Here is a 9,788-nt window from a genome sequence, read left to right as displayed (position 1 = left end):
CAGCATGGTAATTTACTTTGGTTATAAATTTTAAATGCTAAGAGAAGTTGGATGCTTGATAGTTGTTTTGAGATATAAAGGTGGTAATATTAGAGGTGTGCTAGTTGAGTAATTATGAAATTGATGAATACTTGTGTTGAAGTTGGCAAGTCCCGTAGCATGCACGTATGGTAAACATTGTGTGACAAATTTGAAGCATGGGGTGTTCTTTGCTTGCTTTCCTTATGAGTGGCGGTCGGGGACGAGCGATGGTCTTTTCCTACCAATCTATCCCCCCTAGGAGCATGCGCGTAGTGCTTGGTTTTGATGACTTGTAGATTTTTGCAATAAGTATGTGAGTTCTTTATGACTAATGTTGAGTCCATGGATTATACGCACTCTCACCCTTCCATCATTGCTAGCCTCTTCGGTACCGTGCATTGCCCTTTCTCATCTTGAGAGTTGGTGCAAAATTTGTCGGTGGATCCAAACCCCGTGATATGATACACTCTATCACACATAAGCCTCCTTATATCTTCCTCAAAACAGCCACCATACCTACCTATTATGGCATTTCCATAGCCATTCCGAGATATATTGCCATGCAACTTTCCACCGTTCCATTTATTATGACACGCATCATCATTGTCATATTGCTTTGCATGATCATGTAGTTGACATCGTATTTGTGGCAAAGCCACCATGCTTAATTTTTTCATACATGTCACTCTTGATTCATCGCAATCCCGGTACACCGCCAAAGGCATTCACATAGAGCCATATTTTGTTCTAAGCATCGAGTTGTAATTCTTGAGTTGTAAGTAAATAAAAGTGTGATGATCATCATTAGAGAATTGTCCCATGTGAGGAAAGGATGATGGAGACTATGATTCCCCCATAAGTCAGGATGAGACTCCGGACGAAAAAAAGAGGCCATAAAAAAGAAAGAAAAGAAGACCCAAACAAAAAAAAAGAGAAAAGGAGAGAAGGGACAATGTTACTATCCTTTTTCCACACTTGTGCTTCAAAGTAGCACCATGATCTTCATGATAGAGAGTCTCTTATTTTGTCACTTTCATATACTAGTGGGAATTTTTCATCATAGAACTTGGCTTGTATATTCCAATGATGGGCTTCCTCAAATGCCCTAGGTCTTCGTGAGCAAGCAAGTTGGATGCACACCTACTTAGTTTCTTTGATGAGCTTTCATATATTTATAGCTCTAGTGCATCCGTTGCATGGCAATCCCTACTCCTTGCATTGACATCAATCGGTGGGCATCTCCATATCCCATTGATTAGCCACGTCAATGTGAGACTTTCTCGCTTTTTGTCTTCTCACACAACCTCAATCATCATATTCTATTCCACCCATAGTGCTATGTCCATGGCTCGCGCTCATATATTGCGTAAAAGTTGAAAGAGTTTGAAAAGGCTAAGTATGAAACAATTTCTTGGCTTGTCATCGGGGCTGTGCATGATGAGAGCATTTTGTGTGACGAAAATGAAGCATGACCAAACTATATGATTTTGTAGGGATAAGTTTTCTTTGACTATGTTGTTTTGATAAGACATAATTGCTTGATTAGCATACTTGGAATATTACTATTTTATGTCAACAATAAACTTTTATCTTAAATATTTCGGATCTGAACATTCATGCCACAATAGAGAAAAATACATTGAAGAACATGCTAGAAAGCATTCCACATCAAAAATTCTGTTTTTATCATTTACCTACTCAAGGACGAGCATGAATTAGGCTTGGGTATCGGTGTCAAAACCGGCGGATCTCGGGTAGGGGGTCCCGAACTGTGCGTATAAGGCGGATGGTAACAGGAGGCGGGGGACACGATGTTTACCCAGGTTCGGGCCCTCTTGATGGAGGTAATACCCTACTTCCTGCTTGATTGATCTTGATGATATGAGTATTACAAGAGTTGATCTACCACGAGACCGTAGAGGCTAACCCTAGAAGCTAGCCTATGGTATGATTGTATGTTGTCCTACGGACTAAACCCTCTGGTTTATATAGACACCGAAGGGGGCTAGGGTTACACAAGGTCGGTTACAAAGGAGGATATATACATATCCATATTACCTAGCTTGCCTTCCACGCCAAGGAGAATCCCATTCGGACACGGGACGAAGTCTTCAATCTTGTATCTTCATAGTCCAACTGTCGTGGTTTTGTCACGGCGGATGTCCTAGAGAAAGGACTTAGTCGTGGAGCCATCGCGACGGGTTAGCTTGAAGGGGTTAAAGCGGACACAGGGACGCAAGAGAGTTTATACTAGTTCGGCCCCTTCGATGAAGGTAAAAGCCCACGTCTAGTAGTGATGGAATTGATGGGTTTTCGATGACCAGGGAGCAAACAAGCTTCGCCTATGTCTCGAGTTGTTGTCTGTTGTCCTTGAACCGCCGCCGGGTCGTCCCCTTATATACACGGGTGACGCCCGTCGGTTCACAGAGTCCCAATACCGGCTCATAGATGTGTCTGGTTTGGTCTCTACTTATTCCTAACTTACAATACACGTTAAATACCAACGCCGGTTTACGGCTACAGGCCTTGAACCAACTATGGGCCTTGAGCCCTCATCTGCCTTTTTGGGCTTTAACATACTTAACTACTGACGAAGTTAACCCGACCCAGATAGGCCGGTTTACGCCCAGTAGTGATATCCCCAACATTAGGCCCCAGATTGATTTGAACATGTTCATGTCAATCCTTTAGCAAAAATCTTCATCTTCAATATCTTCTTGTAGCTTGTTGAACCGCCGTGATGTCATCTTCTCTGGTCGTTGTAAACCAGCGTGATGTCACCTGTTATAAAGGACCTTAATAGGTCTGTGACAATTAAGGCGACATCTTCGTTTCCAAACCCATGGTCCCTTGATTTTCGCGCCTGACTCCTGTCCCTTGCCTTATAAATAGGACCGAAGGGTCATTTCTTTTTCCCCTCCGTGCCCTTGTGCTTCGTCTTCCTCGCATCGCCCAGCTTCGGAGCTCCGCCGCCACCGTCAACCCCTGCATCAACCTTGGCCGCTGCATCAACCTGGGCGCACCAGAGCACCGCGGCAACCTTTCGCATCTTTCTCATCTCCAGTAAGTCTTCTATTCTTTTCAACACAGATCTGCTCTAGGGTTTCATGTTCTTCTAGTGTTCATCGCCTGTTTCGTGTTCATACGATAACTCCTAGATGCATCTGTGAATCCTTACTATCTGTAGCGGTAGCTTTTAGCATCCGCCTTCAGTTTCATGCCTCAAGACCATAGATCTATATGTATCTCTGCCCATTGATTCAGTACTGTTCTTTTTTGAACCTTGAATATTTTCCTTATTTTCTGAACTTGCTTCAGATCCATCGCTGTAGAGAAGTCTTAGGAAATTTGTTTATGTAAACTTACTCATCTGCTTCAATGTTTAGACCAGGCGGTTTAACTTTGTAGAAAAAATTGCCAAACCGGTATATACCATTAGTCCCCTTGTTGAACCGCCAGATGTTGTTGCTTCATAAAACTCCGGTTTAGATAGATCTATCTCCGGTTTAACATTGCACATACCAATGTACCTTAATCAATGCATTTTTGAACCGGGATCATCTACCTTGTAGATTTCATCATGGCCAAGCAAGTATATGAGTGCAACTGGGTTCCTTCTCGCGTCACAGAGGCTCAACTGGACGATTTAGTCCTGATCGGCGCCTTAGGCAGCAAAGATACCATCCATTGGAGGGCTCCTGGCAAAGAATGCCCTCCCACACCTCAAGAAGGAGAGGTCGTCGTTTTCGTAGATCACTTAGCCCGGGGCTTTAAGCCGCCCGGTTCTAAATTTTACCGGGACATTTTACCCGATGTTCAACTCCACCCACAAGACACTGGTCCCAACTCTGTTACAAACATGTGTCACTTCCAAATGCTCTGTGAGGCGTTCTTTCAAGAGGAGCCCACAGTAGAGTTGTTCAGAGACTGTTTCCATCTAAACCGCCGTACTGAGTTTTCTGATGGTTCCAATACGGAATTGGGCGGTGTGGCGATTCAGAAAAGGAAAGAGGTCACATACCCTCATGCCAAGCTGCATAGCCACCCCAAAGAGTGGAATCAAACATGGTTCTATTGCAAAGACACCTCCCCTGCTGGTGAAAATCCTTTGCCTGGCTTTCCTCCGGAGCGGCTTAGCAATACACACCCCTTTCCGCAAAGGTTAACTGCCAAAGAGAGAAGCAAATACGCTCCTCAACTATCCAAGCTCAGAGCCTTTATAGCTAACGGTTTAACAGGGGTTGATCTGGCTGTTGGATATCATGGAGCATACTACCCCTTAGTCAGCGCTCCGGTTTGATTTGCGAGTATACTGGCAGTGTTGATGACCCACTGCGACATGCCAACATCCAGCTCACCGATGAAGAAATCACAGAGGCTGTGAATAAGATGCTGAATAAACTGGGACACATCTGTGCTAAAACCGGCCTGCTTCCCTTCTGTGCCACCAACAAACCGCCAGCTGTAAGAATTTGATTTTTCTTTTTGCTGAATCTGTTATTGATATATCTGGTCATTGTTTAATATCAGTGTCTGTGTAACCAGGGCAATGATCCGTTTTGGAGCAAGAAATTGCCGCAGGAGAAACCAGAAAAACCAGACAAACCGGAAAGAGCAACCCGGCAAAAGACTAAAGCTGTGAAGAAGACTGCCCACAGGAAAAGAACCACTGCATCCTCTAATTCGGCCCCTGATGATGACGTGGATAATCCGGACCTTGAGGTAGGGCTTGACTCACTTGGCTTATTTTCCATGCGTCCTATTGATGATGATATTTGTCAGGATGATGCCGAAGCCAGCCATGCTGATGCTGCAGAGGTAATTATTCTCTTTTCCGATTCAGAACCTTTGCCTTCACTAAAAATCCGTCAGGCAAACCGGAAAGTTAAATTTTCTCATCCTCTTGCTTATTTGGATCCCAAATTTCTTATGAAGACCCAAAAGCACGAAGCTCATTGCACAACTCGGCACAGCGGCCAGGTAGTTACCTCCGCCGGTTTACCGAACAGTCCGGTTCGGAAACGCCGTTCAGAGGTCTCTAATTTTCTTGTCAGTGCTTGTCCTAAAGCGGGCTGCTTTCGTCAACCTCTTAATCCATCTGACTCCGATTACCAGGTTACTTCCCACTCATCCTATGGCGAGTCATCGGCTACTCAGTTGCCACCGCTCAAAACGGTGCTTGGGTAAGCTATACTTATCATAATATTTGCAGTACATTACCTTGGAACATATGCTATATTTGATTTTGTTATTCCTTTCAGGGCCAAGCCTAGGCCAAGCAAGAAGGCTCGCTTGGACAAAGCGGCCAAAGAGGATGCCGTCCTTGAACCGGGCAAAACACCAGATCTTGAAGCGGCTATTCCTGAGGATATACCCAATGATCCACCGCCGCAAGACGACGATCTTATTGCTGAAGATAGACCTATTGATACCTCAAGTCCTGTCAATCAGCCCACAAGCTCCATCTGGATTGAGAAATCCACCAGTCCGACAAAGCCTACTGACAAGCCAACAACCCCAGTGCAAACCGGCGATGCCAAGGATGATGAGGTTGTCATTACTGGCATTGGCCATACAGAGCCAAACAATCCTGTCGCTTTGTCCAAACATACTGCCAAGGAAGAATTTGCTGCCTTTGGCAAAGGCAAGTGGAATGCTGATCTAGTGACTTACGCTGCTCTGAACGCCCAAGATATCCATTCCGGCTACCTGAACCGGCTATATACCAGTCGTGACTATGAAGCCGGTCTGGTTAACATGATGAAAGATAAATATGAGGTAACTTCCATATGCTCTTTCCTGCTTGTATATTTCAATTCTTGTTGACGCTCCTAGCCCCCGAGGGTCGGTTTGTAATCTTCTTTCAAACCGCGACTTACTAATATAAATCTTAATGCTTTGAAATTCGCTGATGTAGTCCCCAAGGGCCGGTTCAACTTAGCGTAGTTAAACCGGGACTTTAAGTAATTGAGATCGCCGCATCAGAATATATACGAGCAAATAGCCATTATCCCCCAAGTGCCAAGTTGAATACTTGTATTGATCTTGGGACTTTGTATGCAATTGAAAGATGAAGATCGAATATGCATTAGTCCCCAAGTGCCAAGTGCATAACTTGTTATGTGGTTGGTACTTCAATCCTTGTACCGTTTTGCTGAATCATATAACTGTCTGCATGCAGGCTGAGCTGAAGACGAAAGAAAGCCAAGTTGCCGATCTCCAAGAAAATCTGAAATCCCAACAAGCTGAAACCTCCAAAGCAAAAGAGGAATTAACTAGCGCTTTAAGCGCCATGGAACAACTTAAGGAGAGCTTCAAGAAGAAGCGGGCAGATTGGGCCACTGAAAAATCCGCTTTAATCAAACAAGCAGAAGATGCCGAGGCTGCACTAAAACCGGTGGCGGATGAACTGACCAGCATAAAGCGGCACGTGCATGCCATGACCACTGCTATCTTTGGTAAGCCGGTTTGACTTCTGAATTGATTCTGCCGTCTTACAGAGATGCCGGTTTGTTAACGCTTTATGATATTTCAGGGACACGCATTGGTCACTTGGGGTCAGATGTGCGGAAGAAATTGAAAGCCGCCTACACGTTGATCGAACAACTGTACACTGGTGCACAACGGATCATCTGTACTGCATCCCACAACAAGCCGGCGCCCACTTTGATTCAGGACACTCTGATGAAATTGTCGGTGCTTCCTGCCCGGGTTGAAGAGCCAAAGAAATCTGCTGCTCGAACCGGTGCGATCAATGCCTTAATCCGGGCAAAAGCTTGGGTGCCGGATTTTGACCCTATTGAAGCAGCTCAGGGCTATCCCAGCTTGAAGGAAGACGGGTCAGAGTTTAGTGAAGCGGATCTGTGAGCAATAAATCGGGAGGTGCGTCCTCTAGCTTGTCAATTGGCTGAAGAAGCAGACTTGTCTCATCATCAAGCCCAATATGACAATCAAAACAAGCGAGTAGCTGCACCAATTCATGAAGCGGAAAATCTTATCCGTCCAATCCGTAAGCATACTTACGCTCTCGATATTGACCCGTCGTTGCTGATCCATGATGAAGCTGTCTTTCAAGCATTAATGGGAATCGACTGGACAACTGTTGATTTCCAGCCGCTGGGTAGAGAAACTGAAGCTGAAGCGGTGCGGGATGACCCACAACCATCAGGCCGGGCTGGTGACCAAGCTTGAACCGGAAGCCGGTTTAAAACTGCTTCTCCCTTGCGAAAAACAATGATCTTATTGTGGGCACCGTGTTGCCTTGTAATAGGCTAGCTGACACTTTTGATGCTGATATGCCTTCGTGCATAATTACTGCAACTTGCTCTTCCTTTGGGTGATGAACTTTCCAAAGTACTTTGTGCAATAAAAATCTTAAAGTGACACCGCGGTTGTACCGTCAGGCGGAATATGATGTCTGCATACATGAAATCAAAACATCCGAAATTTTTAAGTATATGACCAAATTTTGAGATACATAATACCTGCCATCGTTGGACGTGAAGTTGGCTTGGCTAATCTTGAAGCGGAGTTTTATAAACCCACACTGTTGGAGGAGATAGCAGCTCCTGTATATATATGACGCCGGTTTACCATGTAAACCGTGCCGGGTTATAATAAACACCGTGTTACTCCGTAATAGGATGTTAACAAAAAATCAAACCAAGCAAATAGTCTCCGGATTAAAATGGACCGTGTTCCGTCAATTGACAGTTTGAACCGGCTTAAAACTTTGTCGGTTTAATAAACGCAATAAAAAGAAAGAAATATCTTTCAAAGAAAAGTGTAAAGCAAAGGCAATGACAAAACCGTTTGCAAAAAGAGGCTTATTTGAGCTGATCAGATGACGTTACCATGGTCGAACACGACCAAGCTCCCGATAGGTGTAGCTATGGTTCAAGTCAGCCAGGTCCCCAAATGAAACCGTGGCATTTATGCCGATCAAGTGGCATGGCAATGGTTCGGGTTCGACCAAGCCCCCAAGTGATTTTGTGGCCTTAGGCCGATCAAGAGGCATGACTGGTTCAGACGTGACCAAGTCCCCAAGTGATCTGGTGGCTCTCGCCTATCAAGAGGTATTGCATTGGTTCGGACACGACCAAGCCCCCAAGTGATATAACATGATGCTTTTGAAAAGCTAACTCAAGGGGTAAACCGGAGGCCGCTTTAGAACAACTCCGTGTAACCACACATGATGTAAAAGAACAGATACCCCGCTTTAGCCGAGGTTTCAGTTTATTATATTTAATCATAATATATACAACGTTGTAATATGTACATAAGTAGAGCCAATGGCTCAGGTATAGTAAGGCCGAAGATGAGCTATGTTCCACGGCCTGTTGGTCTCCTCCTCTGATGTACGTGAGTCTTTATGCTCTCGAATATCGATCAGATAGTCCGACCAAAGGATATAGTCCAGCTGTCCGGATACCCCCTAATCCAGGACTCCCTCAGTAGCCCCTGAACCAGGCTTCAATGACGATGAGTCCGGCGCGCAGTATTGTCTTCGGCATTGCAAGGCGGGTGCCTCCTCCGAATACTCCATAGAAGATCTTTGAACAAGGGTAGTGTCTGGTTCTGCAAAATAAGTTCCATATACCATCGTAGAGAGAATAATATTTCCACAAATCTAATCTGCTGACACGTTTAGCAACATCACATCATGTCATGGCTCGGTCATTATTCGAACCATTTTCTTCAACTAGCACCGCACATATCGTGAGGCAGTTTTCTTGACACGTCTAGTCGAAGCAGAGATCGTGTCCCCTTATCACGGGATTCTCATCAATATGGGTATGGGTAACCCAACCGCGCCATCAATTACGGCGTTCGGGGAGTAAGCGATTTTAACAGGTAAGTGGGGAGGCGCATCGCCTCCTCTGCCCTTATAAAGGGACAAAGATTCCCCCCTTTTACCCACACCTTCTTCCTCCTTGCTTATCCATTCTCGCGCACTCGAGCTCCAACGCCCAAGTCCGCGTCTTTCTCCTCAAACCACTCCAATCATGTACGGAGCGGGAGTCAAGTGGATGGTCTCCTCCGTCATGCCGGAGGACATCACAAAGCTACGGGCAACTGGATATCTGGCCGCGGACATCGCGCACCGGCTGCCAGCTGCGGGACAGATTGTTCCTACACCCGAACCCCATGAGAGGGTAGTTTTCCTTACCCACTTTGTCCGCGGACTGGGATTTCCTCTTCACCCGTTTGTCCACGGGCTCATGTTCTACTACGGGCTGGATTTTCATGATCTAGCCCCCAATTTCATCCTCAATATCTCGGCGTTTATCGTCGTGTGCGAGGCCTTCCTCCGCATCAGACCCCACTTTGGCCTGTGGCTGAAAACCTTCAATGTCAAACCGAAGGTGGTGGTCGGCCAGCAAGGAGAGTGCGGAGGCGCCATGGTGGGCAAAATGCCCAACGTCACCTGGCTAGAAGGCTCCTATGTGGAGACCATAAGGGGGTGGCAATCGGGGTGGTTCTACATCACCGAGCCGCGTGACACCAACTGGGTGGCGGCCCCAAGTTTCGATCTGGATCCCCACGCGGCTCATTTCCTGGAAAGAGAAGGGCCTATCCCGGGGTTCTTCGGTGGAGCTGACTGGACTCCAGACCTGCATTCGGAACATGATGAGCAAGAGAATCAAGCTCGTCAACGTGGTCCAGGTCATGCTCTTCCGCCGGATTCTCCCGTGCCAACGACGGGCATTCAATTTGTGGGAGTTCAACCCGGCCCAGCACCAAACGCTGCAAGAGCTCTTCGACAC

This window comes from Triticum dicoccoides, chromosome 7A (genome assembly GCF_002162155.2).
Source record: "Triticum dicoccoides isolate Atlit2015 ecotype Zavitan chromosome 7A, WEW_v2.0, whole genome shotgun sequence".
NCBI lineage: Eukaryota > Viridiplantae > Streptophyta > Magnoliopsida > Poales > Poaceae > Triticum > Triticum dicoccoides.
This window is presented reverse-complemented; position numbering follows the sequence as displayed.